General features: G+C 39.0%; 1 protein-coding gene across 1 annotated transcript in view; it reads right to left on the bottom strand.

The window, feature by feature from the left end:
• LOC131978005 (BMP/retinoic acid-inducible neural-specific protein 3-like) overlaps positions 1 to 15,416 on the bottom strand; it is a 64,236-nt gene extending 48,820 nt beyond the window's left edge. Inside the window, exon 1 of the mRNA XM_059341495.1 lies at positions 14,832 to 15,416. The gene's annotated coding sequence lies outside the window, so the exon portion shown is untranslated. The remainder of the gene's footprint in view (positions 1 to 14,831) is intronic.
• Positions 15,417 to 16,614: the final 1,198 nt, after the last annotated feature.

The raw sequence follows: 16,614 nt of genomic DNA on the forward strand, positions 1-16,614 counted from the left end.
CCTTATGAATAATTTATTTTCATAGAAAAAGACCAAACTATTTGGTCTGTATTTGTAGTTTAGACAGAAAATAAAATGTAAAAATCAACCACAGATATTGTCCTTTTCAATCCATGTTCTTTTTCTTCTCACCTGCGGCCAACTACCAGTCATATCCAGGGACAGAGTGCCTATTGGAGAGAAAATGAAAGATTCCCGATGGACCTGCCTGGTTGTTGGGCAGCAAGAGACAGTGACAGGTTCGGTAAACACAATCATTTTATAGATTGATTGGACAGCTGCATAATCTCAGTGGAGGAGGCACAGGAAAAGTACCAGTGTCTTACGAACGTACTCCATGAACTGAGCCACATCCAGTTTCAGCTCTCGAGCTAAATGATGATCGTACGTACTTTTGAAACATCTTCTAATACTTGCTGAGATTTTTCGTTGCTCACAAATCTTATGAGCCCACATAGACCGACTTGTCTGCCTTCCCTTATTAAGAGCAGGTTCTCTGCCTTTTGACGCCAGAGGGTATGCCATGTCTAAGCAGCCAGATGCAACGAAAAAAGGTTCACCTCAAATGTGCAACTGGGAAAAAAATGCTCAGGTAGAAGATGGAAGTGCACTGCAAAAAAGCCAACTTGTATTTTTTGGCCTAAAACAGTGATTTCAGTTGGTAAAACTTGGAAATATAAATTATTGACATTAAGGGCAATAATGTAAGTTAGCACAACAAATGAAGCCAGTTGTCTCCTCAAAAACAAGGGACAAGAGTTCTGCTAACTCTAATTTCTTTGTTGTGAAAAGAGGTGAAATTCGGTCATTAGTGAAAACTAGCGGCTAACTGATGCGAGCGGCTAACTGATGCGAGCGGCTAACTGATGCTAGCGGCTAACTGATGCCAGTGACTAACTGATGCGAGCGGCTAACTGATGCTAGCGGCTAACTGATGCTAGCGGCTAACTGATGCTAGCAGATAACTGATGCTAGCGACTAACTGATGCGAGCGGCTAACTGATGCTAGCGGCTAGCTAACAAAAATCTTTTGTTGAGCAAACTCAAAAACCAAACATATATAATATATAATATTTCGTTTAATTGTCCATCTTAAAATTTTATCGAAGTTTGTTGCCTTGAAATTTTGAGTTCACTCAACTTTTCTTTTTTTGCAGTGTGAGAAATGAAGAGAAATGGTTTAAAAACACCATATGGACAATAAAAAGAGTAAAGGTGTAACTGAAAAGGCCTGAAAAAAATTAAATCCTAACCAAATGTGCCAAACTCACTTAAAATTTTCTCGTTCTTGCAGGCTGTTTGTGAGAAAAAAAGAAAGTTGTGAAGCTATAGTTCTTAACACTGCATTGGAAATGATGATATCCTAGAAAAACAGTGCACTGTACATTAGTTGGCTTACAAAATAAAGCCATATTTCTCCAGTAAAACAGGTTGTAAACTAAAGTGGGCTGGTCTAAGGCAAGAAACTCTCCGGCTGAAAATGAGTCCTGCTCTGATTATAGTATTTGCATTAATCCCTTTCAATAGTCTGCAGTGCTTTTCCATGGTCAGAACTGAGGAGGCTCTGGTTAAACTGAGACTATTTGTGTTATGGTATGTCCAGATCATGTTTCAATATTAGATCATAAATTTAATGAATCCAACAAAGACCAAATACATCACACATCTCACACTGCGGAGAAAGGTCTGGCTGCAGAGAATAAAAGCTCTGGCTTTCTAGAAACCAATCACAATCATCTCGGGTGATGCAGAGACAGTGTCCCTGCATAACAGATATTGGAGATAGTAGAAATAGGCAATGGCAGGCTTATCCCAACAGTCAACACCCAGTGAGTCAGATTACCTCATACATAACAACTTTTTCCACATGTTTTTTTTTTCGTTCTTTTCAGGTAGGAAGACAAAAACAACACACCAGAAAACAGGTATGCAATGATTAGACAAACCTCAAAAAAGAAATGGGCTTTCATCTGACAAAGCACCCGAACATTTAAGCATTTGATTGGCCTGTAAAAATCACACATTTCAAATAATGTTATTGGGAGTTATTGGCAGAGACTTTACCAGAAGGCCAATAATTATAATGAAAAATAAAAATCACACACTTTATTATTTTATATCCCAACTGTCAACCCTGACAGGTCCAGACTGTGATGGTTCAACATGGTTTTGCAGCCAAATCATAAGCAGAACAATAATATTCACAATGTGGGACACAAAGTCTCTGTTCACATTAAACTTACTCTGATGTTTCACATCAAGTACTGAACTATAGACTGCATATAAAGATGGACAGCTTGACAGCTCCGCAAAAATTGAAGCCAAAACACCTCAATCACTTCTGGAGGTTGCAGCAGTATAGGTCATAAACTCCACCCACTCAATGTAAGTGGATAGGACACGGACAAAGTATAAAAAGTATGTCAAATAAACTTTTCCCAAAGATGGTTTCTGTCATTATAGGTAGTTCATATCACACTGATGCTTGTTCAAAGTATTTTTCTGATAGGTTTGGTTTTAAATGGTATTTTTATCCCATTAAACACACTGCAAAAAAAGAAAAGTTGGGTGAACTCAAAATTTCAAGGCAACAAACTTCGATAAAATTTTAAGATGGACAATTAAACGAAATATTCTAAGTTTTGTTTTAGAGTTTGCTCAACTCTGAATTCAGATTTTTGTCAATTCAACTGTAAGTTGTACTAACTTATAATTTTACATTATAAGTTATAATAACTTTTAATCCTTGCTTCTGCTAACTTCTGCAATGTGCTGAATTGGCCCGATTGTAACGCCGTTATGAAATGTCAGCTAATGTTGCGACCACAATTTTGAGTTAGCATTGATACGCTAATGGCTACTCTTGTAGCTGTAACAAGCAGCGCTGTTAGCATCAGTTAGCCGCTAGCATAAGTTAGCCGCTAGCTTTCGCTAATGACCGAATTTCACAACAAAGAAATAAGAGCAGAACTGTGCCTTGTTGTGAACCACAAACTTGTTTTTGAACATACAACTGGCTTGCTTTGCTGTGCTAACTTACATTATTGCCCTCAATGTCAATAATTTATATTTCCAAGTTTTACCAACTTAAATCACTGTTTCAGGCCAAAAAATACAAGTTGGCTTTTTTTTGCAGTGCATGGGTGTAGCATCAGGATGGACAGCTGTAACTGAGTCATGATTGGTCGTGGACTTGGGTGGCAACTTGACACCCATTCAGTAGTTCACAGCGTCTGGCTCCAAATCCTGGATAATTGGCTTTACTTTTATACAGTAGGAGGTAGTGGAGATGCATCGTCCGTTCCTTACAATCTACGGTATAAACCGGCACACAGAGCACTGCTGCCAACAGTAAATAGAGGCAGGGATAAAGTTACTCAACACCAAGACGGAGCAAATTCTCCCCAGTTCTCTCGTAACTTCTCTTGTGGTTGATGCAGTGAAACTGTGAACGAGTCCTTTTGCAATTTCTGTTCTCATTGCAGCAGTGTTGAATAGTTTATTTGCACAGAGACGGAGCTGTCATCTTCTGCCATATGATGAGCTCAAGAACGGCAACATTCCTGCAGCAGAGGGCCACACAGTGAGCACTTTGTGTGCGGTTTTGACAAAATCTGACACTAAACTTGTAGCTTATTATCTTAAAGGTTTGAGAATATATTTCTCTATGCTAATTCATGACAATGTGTCTATGCTGCATTAAAATTGGCCTCAAAACAGCTAAAAGTGCATTTTTGTTAGCCGATTCCAAAACAACCCTTCACTTCCACTTTGACTAAATATAACAGGTGAAACTCTGCCTTGCTTTACATGCTGCATGTTGTGTATGGGATGACCTTTCTCTGAGGGGAGTGCGAGGTGTGTTAATAGCAAAATAGAGCACAGAGGTCATATTAAAATACTCTTTAATCCTATCATCCTACAGGCAGCTGTCCAAAAAGCTGATGCAGTAGAACACTCTCTGTTCCCTGTTGCTCACTTGCTCTCTTTTCCTTCCTCTCGCACTCCTTTGTCTTTTTCTTTTGTCTCTCCTTCCTCAAACAACCCACTCTCTTCCTCCTCTGCATCCTCAAATACCTCTCAAAACCCACTTTTGAGTCACATCCTCCTTGTTTTTTTTTTCGCACACTTGCTATGACAGTCCTGTCTATAAACATTCATTGTTTTCAGACAGGTCTGCAGCAGCCTTATAATCACATTATCGCCCCAAACAAAGCCATCCACTAAGCCTTTGTTATCAGCTGCCTGGAAGATATCAGATACATGCCATTTTCACTTACAAGGGCATTATGTCACATTTCCAACCTTATGCAAACACTGCTTTTCATCAAACGATGTTAGAAAATTCTCCTCCTTGAGGCAGGAAGCCCTCACATAATCTAGAAACAACAAATGAAATCTTGGGTGATACAACAAGAAAGAATTTTCAATCCAAGCGGTAGGCAGGCGCCCGGGCTGCAGTGAATCCACTCAAATATGATTTTGCACAACGTGGGCCACCAATAACCCGGGGCTGTTTGGAACCTCTGTATAAAATGAAAGCTCTGTTTGTTCCTGTGAGGTCCTCTCAATGGAATTGTGAGCAGAGTGCAAATGATGGGGGAATAGATTTTCCCACACATGAATGTAATGAGGACTTTCGCTCCCTGAGCAGGCAAATGCCAAGAATAATACCAGCGAGAGGCACGATGTGGCATCAAACAACAAACGCAGACCTTATGTATTCATGCAGGTAGATTTTAAGCTGTTAAATTACTATTTTATTTTCTAGTGTTTTCATAATATCCTTGCAAATTATAAAACTGTTGCCAGGCATTCTCTCAGAGCACCAAGGTAATCATAATTTTAAGTTAAATTAAAAACGGTATGAGCTGTCAGAAACATTTCTTCCTGCTTTCAGAATCATCCGTTATGGGGCCCTCAAGGTTTAGGAATGTCTCTCTGGTGATATAAACAGGCAGCATGCACAATCGCCTCAGCCTTGCCATGTGACGCACAATTTTTCTTTCATATGTTTCAAAAATATCCAATGTATTTGCACAGGAAACATAACCTTTGTTTGAGTAGAGACAAAGGACACAGATTGCCATTTATCTTCTAAATGATGCCTATGACAAGGTCCTGTTTATTTCTGCAGGGGGGAAATATCCGTTTGGAAGTCTTTTATGTTCTGCCAATTCGATAGAGAAAGGAGGGTGTTAAACAAATGGCCGTTCGAGTGAGGCACAGCCAACAGTGGATCAAACTCTACAACGTTTTTACGCCCACTGCCCGTCATAATGACAGGCTATATTCAGTAAGCACCACTGAATATCAAATACTTCAGCTGCAAAAATACTTAACAAGTCTGCTGTGATGACTCCTGTCATCTGCAAAGGTTTAATGTCTCGTCATTACTTGACCGAAAGCCCCAGCGGATCAATGGCAGAGAGTGCTGTGTATCCCTGCTGCTGTTTTCACTTTTTTGCTGGAGTATAGCACACACTTGTCAAATGAGTTTAAAATGAGATTTTCTGAGAGGGATCCTGGCTAGAAGTGGGCACAACTCAAAAATATCTTTTGGGCAGAATAACACAGTAATAATGACATAAATCATTAAAAAAAGAAGGAAAAAGAAAAGACACAAGTTCAATTTCTGTGACAAATAATTTTTTAAAGATTGGAATGAAATAGAATGTATATATATATATATATACAACATTTTCCCAAATGCCTACAAGTATTATGAATATTAGAAAAATAAAAATCCACATGCCAAATGTATTGAGCTATTTGCATTTTTATAGCATCTACTAAGAAAACAAACGTTTGTTTGTGGTTCTGAGAGAAAACCTAATTAAACCTTATTTAACCAAAGATACACTATTAGCTCATTGACTGCAGTATAATGTCTTCAAAAGAGATTTGGTCAACTTCACATAATAAACTTATTTAAGAAATCAAAGCAACTCCATATTGAAAAAACAGGAGCCGACATTGGAAAACCACCAGTCAAGCAAAAAGGAAAACATACTCGTAATTTACTCATATTTCAAAGTGTTTTTTCCCTGAGGCATGATGTTAAAAAAGAGTCAACAAAATGATGAGACATTGAGTCAAAGGCATTTTTCATTACAAGCACTACTGGTGGTTACATTAAGGTATGACGTACACAGTCTGGTCCTGTGTGTCCTGCGGCAATTTGGAACCTGTGTGTGATGGCGGGTCCCTTTATTGTTTCTTCTACAAGCATTCAATCAATAGAATAACAAATATTGTAGATGTTAGGACCTCAACTGATATGGAGTTGAATTGGCAGCATTAGAAAACGTGTCATTCAGTGAAAGAGATAATTCCATAGAAGCCATGGTTGCTGATATTCTTGACATTACGCAAGAAATTATGTGATTATGTGATGAATTATGTGAGTTCTTGAGCTAAATTAACTAAATTACCACTCTTGCCACTTTGACTTAATATCTCGATTGATTTTATTAAAAAGGAACATCCGAAGCAGCCTCATTTATTGGCCTTTCCTACCAATCTGTGCGTTTTTGAGGAACACATTTATCTGTCTTCACAAGATTTGGGAGCATGTCTTTCAAGCTGTACTGCAGCACTTCCTGTAAATCTGTGTGACTGCCAGAATTACACGTTCCCCTCAGAGTTAGAGGCCTGGCTACTGACTGCAGTGTTGGATCTTGACTCTCACCCTGTCTTTTGGAGGATACAGTAAGCTTGATGAGATGTGGGAACTCCCATGGCTAATCTTTCTTGAGAGTTTCAGCAGCCGTTTTCATTGGAGACTGGGACAAAACAGAGGATTCAGGCCCTAAACATCTGCTCGCTTTTTGCAGGATGCCAGAGCTGTAACGGTCACCTACCTGAGCCTGGTGTGTGTGTGTGTGTGTGTGTGTGTGTGTGGGTGTCCGTATGCATGTGTGCGTGGTTCCGTGCAGTGTGTGTCCGTATCCATGATTGGAACACTCACCACAGCAGATTCTCTTTGTTGGCAAAGCAAGTATGCAAATTGAAATGAGTCTCTTTTTTGTGATATCTCACAGTTTGAACACGTTTGAAGGAAAACAATGGTAGAAAAGAGATGGAAGGGATGTGCACGCTTTGCAGGGGGTGGGGGTTTGATTAAAACATTTCATTAGGATTTCTTCAACAGGATCCACTTTGTAACTTGTCTGCGAGCCAACCCCAAAACCATCCTCAAAGTAGTGAAACAGGAACTGATAAACTTTACATCTTCCCCTCCGTGCTGACTAATGAGGTTTTTGGCCCTAATTAACCCAGTTATCTTCCCTCCTGCAACTGTCAACAATACCTCTCGTACCAGCGCCAGGGGTAAAACACTGCCTTTGTGAAATTATAATATATGACTGCCAGTTGCACTCATCCGGCTGTCTTACAAACAAATACAAAGGATGAGCTCCCGCAGTGTCCTCGGAAGAAGACATCAAAGACGAAAAATGTCACTTTGTAAGCGCTTACAATCAGGAACACACACATGTACTGTTGCTTTGTATCTATCTGTACAACAGTGCTGTGCTGCTGTGGGGTAGGTCAAATCAAAGTGTGTTTACAGGTGTGTTGTGTAGGTGTTGTTCTGTGGACTGCTGGATTTACTGTTGAGCCTCCTGGAGATGTTGTGAAACTAATTTCAACCAAACAAGACATATTTCTTAACTACAGGCTTCAAGTCTAAATTAAGATTTAGAACGTGGACATTATGAACCATAATTTCATGCACATTAACTTTTGTTTTTATATAACTCCTGCATTTTTTTTAGTAAAGTCTGACTTAAACTATGATGATTTGCATTTTAGCTGCAACATTCTTTATCTCTTATAATCCTCTTTGTATGTTAATGAGTTTTAGTGAAGCCACGCAACAAATGATCTATTTACATTTGATATTTACATGGACTGCTGCTATAATGATGAATAATTATATATATGGGGATCCTGTATATTTTGATATGGTTTCAATAAGAGGAAACACAATTTATTCTTTAAAGCCCTGAAGCTCAACAAGCTGTTTAATAGCATTTTTGGCTCTTTTATACATTTTACTCACTGTGGCCTTGTATTTCACCCCACTGTATACTAGTTAGTCCTACAGCTCTATGGAATCAGTACAATCATGGCTAGAAGGGGGAACAACTCAAAAATGTCTTTTGTGCAAAATAACACAGTGAAAATGACATAAGTCTAAAAAAAATATAATTACAAGTTGAATTTCTCTGATACATTATGTTTTATAAATTGGAATAAAATGGAATTTGTATATTTAACACTATCCCAAGTGCCCACAAGTGTCATGCTTATTAATTTTGTTCATTTAAAAAGATTGGTCATCACATGCTATACATATTTAACGATTTGCATTTTTACAACTTCTACTTCCAGCCTCTCCTGTCCTCTCCTCTCTGCTCTGTGTAAATAGAATTTCAGTGAATATTTGTCACGTGACCGTTCGTCTCAGCAGAATCAATTATGGCTGCACAGTGCCGCCAAGGAGAAGAATTTAATATTTTTTAACAGGATCTGGTTAGTAAAATCACTTTATTTTAAATGACACATGTAGAATAAAGACATTCTGACAGAAATATCACAAATTTAAGCTTTGTTACTCTTTCTAATGGTCCTTTCAAGGACTGTGGGGAAGTCAAAATATCAACATTAATGTCTGTATGTGTCTTTCTACGATAAACAGTGTATTTTTGTGTATGCCATTGTATTTGCTCACTTGCAGTGTATTTTTTTCAAACCCGGCAGGTTCAGAGGGTTAAACCTGCCTCATTGTTTGGGATCCCATAGACCCCACTGCTCTATTTTAACAACATTCAACATTAACTACATTTTCTCATTTTTTTTACGGACCTTATTAAAAACCCAATTTATGACAATTAAAAGAAGCGGTAACCATTCTCTTTGCCACAAACTGATAGCGAGATCTCCCAGAGGAACCACAGCATCAGTCTATTCAGTAAGCAGCACAAAATGACACGTGTCCATGTTCAAGTGACTAAAACCCTCGAGCAGTGATGTCATGGGACTTCTGACTGGAACAAAGGACGACATAAGGTGACACTGTCTTCAAGCCGAGTTTGTTTAGGTCAAGGCACAAAAGCGACCACAGCTTTATCACATCATAAACAAATAATAATGTTTCAACAGTGATTTCGTCACACTTTAAGAGAGCACAGAATGAGCTAGAAGAGCGTCTGATCAGAAAACAATCTGAGACAGACAGTACCATGAAGTTATTACTGTTAATATTTTATGTGTTATATGGGATATTCTTCAGCAGTTATATATTCCCTTTGTCTCCCAAACTGACAAAATGTACAGTATGTTATCGTACATACTGATGTGTCTTCTGCCTTTGGCTTCAGGGATTTCTAACTCTGAACAAATTGTTAAAAATCGCACATAACTGAAATCCAAAGAGACTAATTGGGGTCTTTGGGGACTTTGGGGGATGGGGGTTGGGGGGTGGGGGGGGGCAGGCCTGCTGCGTGAAAAATACTGCCAACATCAATCACGGTTAAAGAGCATATAAAATGCATTGTATCTAACCTGCTTTAACAGCTGGAGTCTCTGGGACCCCAAACAGATGTTTTTGTAGATGGCTTTTGAAATATGTTAACCCTCTGAACCCCAACAAGCTGTTTTTTTTGTTGTTGCTCTTTTTACATTTTACTCTCTGTGGCCTTGTTGTATTTCACTGCAATATATAAAATATATTCTGCAGCTCTATGGGATCAGCAAAATCATGGCTAGAAGTGTGAAGACAAACATATCTTTTGTGCAGAATAACACAGTTATGACATAAATCGTAAAACTCATAAAAAAAATGTATGTTGAATTGAATTATCTCTTTTTAATTGAAATGAAATAGAATTCATACATGTGCATCTCAATCAATTAGAATATCATAGAAAAGTTCATTTATGTCAGTAATTCAATTCAAAAAGTGAAAATAACACATTATATAGATCCATTACACACAGAATGAAACATTTTAATTATTCTAATTATAATGATCATGGCTTACATTTAATGAAGACCTAAAATTCATTGTCTCAAAAAATTGAATATTACAAAAGTATGTCCATCTATATGCATTCAATACTTGATTGAAGTTATTTCACAATAACTGCTCCACACATTGTACATATTGAAGTACTGTCATGTTTCCAGCCTCTCCTGTCCTCTCCTCTCTGCTCTGTGTAAACAGATTTTCAGTGAATATTTGTCACGTGACCGTTCGTCTCAGCAGAATCAATCTTGGCTTCACAGTGTCTCTGAAGATCAGAATTTAATGTCTTTAGCAGGATCTAGTTATTCCAAATGGTTTCTTTTTGGAAACATTTCAAATAAGACGTGCAGAATAAAGTTATTCTACCAGAAACTTTTGTAACCTATGATCCGTTCAAAGACTTTCGGAAGTTAGCATGTCGACGATAACCCCTATTTTTACATTTTCTTTCTACTATTAATGTTGTATTTATGGTGATCTTTCAAAGAAAACATATGTGAGGGGGTTAAAAAGCAACTCTTGTAAAATGAGTCACTGAGTGTCATGCTGATATGAATATGTTAAGATAAAAGAAGGATTCTAGGTTATGTGCTCTAAGCTCTGAGTTATGCTGATGCTGTTAGACTGAATTTTAAACTGTCCAATATTTGTGTTTTCTCCATATGAGATGAAAGCAGCTGATCAGCAAGGAGGCCAGGCAGCACAGAAACCGGCCAGTGTTGGTGCCACAGACGCACCTTGGGGCTTTACACTGAGGTACTGTTTGTTGGAGTTCTATTTAAGGAGCATAAGTCACATCAGACACCATGTCTTTAATCTTTCTACCACTATTTATAAAGCAAAACCGTAGCTTATTAAGGCTGAGTAACTCTGCGGTAGACATCTTCTAGGCCAGCATGGACACAGATCAGGCCAACAAATCCTTCCTCTCACAACCACAACATGGACATTTGGCTGAAATACTGACAACAAATGCAGCAAACTCCTTTTTTCTTACAACACTGGTAATTAAATATGGAAGACGGATAGCAATGAGCTCAGTTACCTCACACAGTGCCATCAAAAATTCATATCATTAAGAAAAGATGAAGAAAATGATTTGGAAAAAATGTATCCTCTCGTCTGTTTAAGCTTCTTAAAAATCAAGGTTTGTTTAGAATTGATTTGGAGACCGGAAGTGAGTGTGTGCAGCTGTCCAACTCAATACATTGTGTGTGTGTGTGTGTGTGTGTGTGTGTGTGTGTGTGTGTGTGTGTGTGTGTGTTAGTTCTCCTTGGTGGCAGCAAAAGGAAATTAATTTTTAGGCGAATTCAATCAATTACTCAGCTGGTGTTCTATATGTGTGTACATGTGTTAAATTAAGTGTGCAATTTTTAATCTGCAAGGGCGATGAAGCAAATCATTTTAAGCTATTGTGTATGAAAAAAACTCCAAGTTGAAAAGAAACAGGGGAACAGTCACTTTAATAATCGCTAGCCAGACTGTAAACTTCTGCACTGCACGTTTTTTATACGGCTGCATATCACAGAGTGGCCAAGAACATACTGAGAGTGAGGCTTCTATAAATCACTGTAAAACACAAATACATCTCTTCTGCTGGTGGCCTTGTACAAACAGGGACAAAGGTAGCTCTTAAATTAAAAGGACTGGTTTGCTTTTGCGCTCTTCTTTCTGGCTTTTTTTATTTGCTATTTTGCTTGTGGCCTTTACTGCTACACTGACGTGCACATATAGAGCATGTTAAAATGAATTTGATTTTATTCTTACTTCCTTTTTACTATAAAAGAGGTAGGCATGAAGGTGTACACTGTAAAAATTATATTAAGAAAATAAGAAGAAAACTGTAAAGAGTCTGGTAGCAGTGGAAGTTGCCAACTTATTGTCTCATACCAGTAAACAACCAAGTTACTTTATTTTGAAATAAGGATAATAAACAGGAAATACCTGTATTTAAAAAATAAATAAATAATATATATATATATATCTATATATCTATATATATATATATATATATATATATATATATATAAGGTACCATGTAGAATAACTAAAGTTGTTTTTTTTTACTTTAATATGACGTGAGTTTGGCAAGTTTGTTGACATATTTTTTACTGTTTATAATTTGCATTTTTTTTTTACATTACATTTTTTTCTATCATTTACTGTCATTTAACATTTCAGAGCATTAAGCAATTGAAAAAATCTATAATGTCCCATTATATTAATTTACAGATCAACTTCCATTGTAAGGATAATATTTGTAATAAACGTAATTTACCTTACTTAATGTAGAAAAAACAAAAAAAAGAAAAGCCTGGCCATTAGTCAAACAGCTAGTGTTTGTGTCATCTTGTATATTTGTGGAGTATAATACAAAGGGAAACACAAACATAATTAAAAAAAAAGAATCTCATAAGTAGTTCTTTTTAGGCGCAGCTTTAACTGTGACGTGACAATAATTTGGAGAGAAATTTTTGTCATGTGTTTGGTTTAGTCCATAGTTATGATAGTTGAACGCCTGATGATGTTTTCCTGAGAGTTTGTGTGAAAAATCTGCACTCGATTTGTAAAAAAGCTGAATAATAAACTGAATACATTACTTTACTGTAAGAGCAGTGTTTCTGTCCATTAGTGCGCCTTTACAGAACATGTTCACACTTTGAACATTCAATTACCAGTTGCCTCAGAGAGACATTTGGTTTAATGCCACAGTCGCATTTAATCTGCGAGATTCTATTTTAACGCTCATATCAGTCTGAAATCCCTCAATGAGACTTTCTTCATGATTTTCCCCCTTTTGCATTATTCTCATCTTCTCATCTCTCCTGCTTTATCATTCACTCCCTGCGACCGCTCATCTCCATCAGTTCAGATTGAAGTCAAACTAGTCAGTTTGCTCATTATCATAAAATAATGGGCTGTGGATATTGAGAAGATCCTGGCAAAACTTGACCCCAAAATACCACCGAAACCTGCATAGTCAATCTTATTTTTTATCTCCATGTATTTTTATATTCCTTCTACCCCATATCTTCTTATTCCAGCCTTCATTTTTACCTTCATCTTCCAACTCCCACTTCCCAGTAAAATATTTTATAATCAAGTACGCTGTAGTTATATTTCACACAGCAAAGCCCTCATTCATTAAGACAAACACTTGTTAGCTTTCTACCATCCCACCCACTCCTTAGCCAAAGCAAAGGAATGAGAAGCATTTTGCATCAAACTGTAACTGCATTTACTCCTCAGAGTCTTTTCATTCCCTTGTGGTGTGTTTACGGTGGCTGTGGGAGGGGGGTGGCACATTTCCCTTCCTCCCTCCTCTCCCATTCTCTCCCCAGCTATCACACCTACAGATGATGCCTCACCAGTCCTATCAGGCACCCAACACTGAACTGTAAGAACAAGGAGCCCTCCCAGCCATGTAATTCCTCCTGTTGGCATTAGTCTAGAAGCCTTTAGATGGCTCACTGCTCAGTCACAGTTGCCGTTGAAAAGTGTTTTTCAAGCTCAATTTGTCTCCTCTCAAGTACATGCCCATTAACTGCAGCTGGTCTTATCATCAGCATGCAAAAACACACAAACACAGACACGTACATGTAGCCTGGCTAGATGTCATGACAGTGTGAAAACGTAGAAATGGTGGTTCTTTGCGGGGCAGGTGAGCGATACAAGAAGAGAAATCTCTCTTTTCATAGAAGGAGACAGTGTGCCTTTCAGGCCCAGACACGGTCGGGTTCACCAGTCTCCCAGGATAGATGAGGACACTGCTGAACAGTGGCCCTGTTGTGGCCCTATAAAAAGTCTGAGGCTTTGCCACTTGCCAGTGTTAGGCAGAAGTGCCAATGAGAATTACAGCAGTGATTCACTGTCTTTTTCAACCATAAAGCTCAGCTACAGAACAACCTCCACGGGAGTGGGTGATTCACTCTAAGACACTGGTGTAATATAAAGTTAAATATAAAATACTACAAATAACACCTATGCCTGCCCGCCCTTGAGGGGGAAATGATTGCATTTAATATGTTATTTGTTTTCTTCGAGGGCATTTGGCTCATTATCAGAGCCTCCGCTGATGATCTGCTGCCCTGACTCATGTGCCTTTTTAAGCTTAAGGCTCAAATGTATAATTATGAAATCAGTGGGACTTCTTTTTTTCCCCCCCGAGCTGGGTTTTCTGCCTCGCTGGTGTTTGGCAAAGCCTGCTCCGTGCACACATCAGTGTTAGAGATCTGATCCTCTACAGGCGAGAATGCCAATACACCCTAAGGAATATAGATTAGAGATGTTTGTTGGAAAGGCAGATAAAGGTGGCAGTGTTGGGGAGGAGGGGGGGAGGAGGAGGAGGCAGTGAGAAAGGGAGGAGATGAGTCTGATTGTGCTCATGTATATAATGACAAGGCATGAAAAGCAATATTGTGTAAGCTTCCCTGAAAGCTGCATAACATAGTTTAAGTGTGTGTGTGTGTGTGTCTGTGTGTGTGTCTCTATGTGTGTGTGTGTGTGTGTGTGTGTTCAGGCGTGAGTCTGGAGTCGTGTTTGTGCAGATGAGTGTGCGTATTTGTGGGAGTTTGTGCTTGAATTGTGGTCAAGCCTCAGAAAGCATTTCACACATGTCACAGCACAGCACATTTCGGAGTGCTATCCAGGTCAAACACACTGCTGCTATGTTGTTATTTTCCAGGAAAAAAATAGTAGAACATATCCACAGGTAGGCTGCTTAGATGTTAAGGAATTCTACTCTATATTCACACATCCATATTCGACAAATAAAAATACAGAATTTGCAAGAACTCACCGCGGTTTGGAACAGCAGATAAAGTTTAACTCAGTATTTCCCATTCTCTGGCGCAATCTCGGTGGCTCTTAACTGCCGATCATGTAAACTCATTTCACTGTTTGTCAGGGTTCAATAGCAACTCCGCTGAGAGCAAAAAAAAACACAGCACTCCAAAAACACTAGTACACACTCAGGGATCCGAGAAGAGGGGAAAAGTGATCGGCGAAAGGAAGCCTGCTCCGGACCAATCCGTCGCTCGGTTCTACACCAGCAGAAAACTTTGACTTTCGCTGGGGGGTGAAAAGTCGCCTTATCCCGTTGTAATTCAGTTCCTAGAAGCAGAGGCTTTGACCTTTCTGGGGATAATGACTTTACAAAATGAAATCATCCAGCAGGAGATGTAGTCAAGAGGAGAGAGGAGGAGAGAGAGAAGGAGGAGGACTCAAGGAGCGCAAAGGGGCTGTCGATTAGGAGATTAAAAAGACGCGTTTGCGCATTTGTTTTCAGCCGGACGGATGCGACGGAATGCGGCTACGGGGACGCGGACAGCCGCCCCACGAAGATGGTTAAATATCCCGTTATGAATTCCACCCCGGCGCCGGTTTTTTTCCCCTTACTTGACCCGCCTACTCCGCAGCGCTGTGTGGAGGAGCGCAGGAGCCGGATCCTGTGGAGACTGTAGGTATAGGCGCCCAGCAGCAGATAGCAGGCATGGGCGCCGGAGCTCTCCCCTGTGCCCCTCTCTCACTTAGTCACATGTTTAAGACACAAGTAACCCTCTGTAATAGCTGCCAGAGCAGTGAGGACGACGTGGACAGAATGATAACAAGCGTTTTGTTAACATCCCCCCTCTCATTCTGAAAAGCACCGGTGTGCACTAAGCGAAATGACACCCTTGTCATTAACTTTATGCCCTAATATAGTTCTTTTAATGTCGCAGTTATTTATAAAGGGGGGCCAATGGGAGTAATTGAATATCCCCATAACTGCCCGGCTGGTCCGCTCCCAAAACGCGCCTCAAGAGAGGACGTCAACATCAGAGTCCTTATCTGTCTGAGCTGTCACATTAGTAAGAGGAGAGTGAAGGTGTTGAGCATAATGCCTAATCATCTTTGGTTTTGTCTTGTGAAGCATGCCTATGCATGAAGCATGAGTCATTAAGTGGAGCTGCAGCAGGGACTACAGCACAGAGTGACTGAATAGATGGTGGCATTTTCATAATGACTATGACAGCACACATTATAGTAACAGGGATCAGCACTGTTAAACTGTATGCTAAGGTACCAGATTTCATTTCAGATTGCATTGCTCAGAACCAGTGGCGGAGCATGTCGGATCTGAACTGGTCCTGAAAGCAGATTTTCTTGTCTTTAGACAGAATTATAACAGTAGAACTGTCTGAACTGTTTAAAACTGCTTGACATCATGGACAGCCCATCACACAACATATATATAATAATTTTAGTCAATTAATTTGCACTACTGGAGATTTGCACAGATTTTTTTCACCGAATATTATGCATAGACTTTATTTTTATTCTATTTCATTGTTTATGTTAATTCCATCTATCTATCTATCTATCTATCTATATCCCTAAGCAGCACTTAATGGCTAAGACAGAAGTCTCAATTGTTAGTATGAACACGGAATATCAAATATCAAAATGCAAATGTTACTCTAATTAGTGTTTTTATGTGACAGAAGCATGTTATGACTACTGATAAACTACTGGGTCATATACAGCACAGTGTGGGTGGTTTCCATATGCCATGTGTTAACTCCTTATCCTGCTAAAGGTTC

The sequence above is a fragment of the Centropristis striata genome, chromosome 9, assembly GCF_030273125.1.
Source record: "Centropristis striata isolate RG_2023a ecotype Rhode Island chromosome 9, C.striata_1.0, whole genome shotgun sequence".
Lineage (NCBI taxonomy): Eukaryota > Metazoa > Chordata > Actinopteri > Perciformes > Serranidae > Centropristis > Centropristis striata.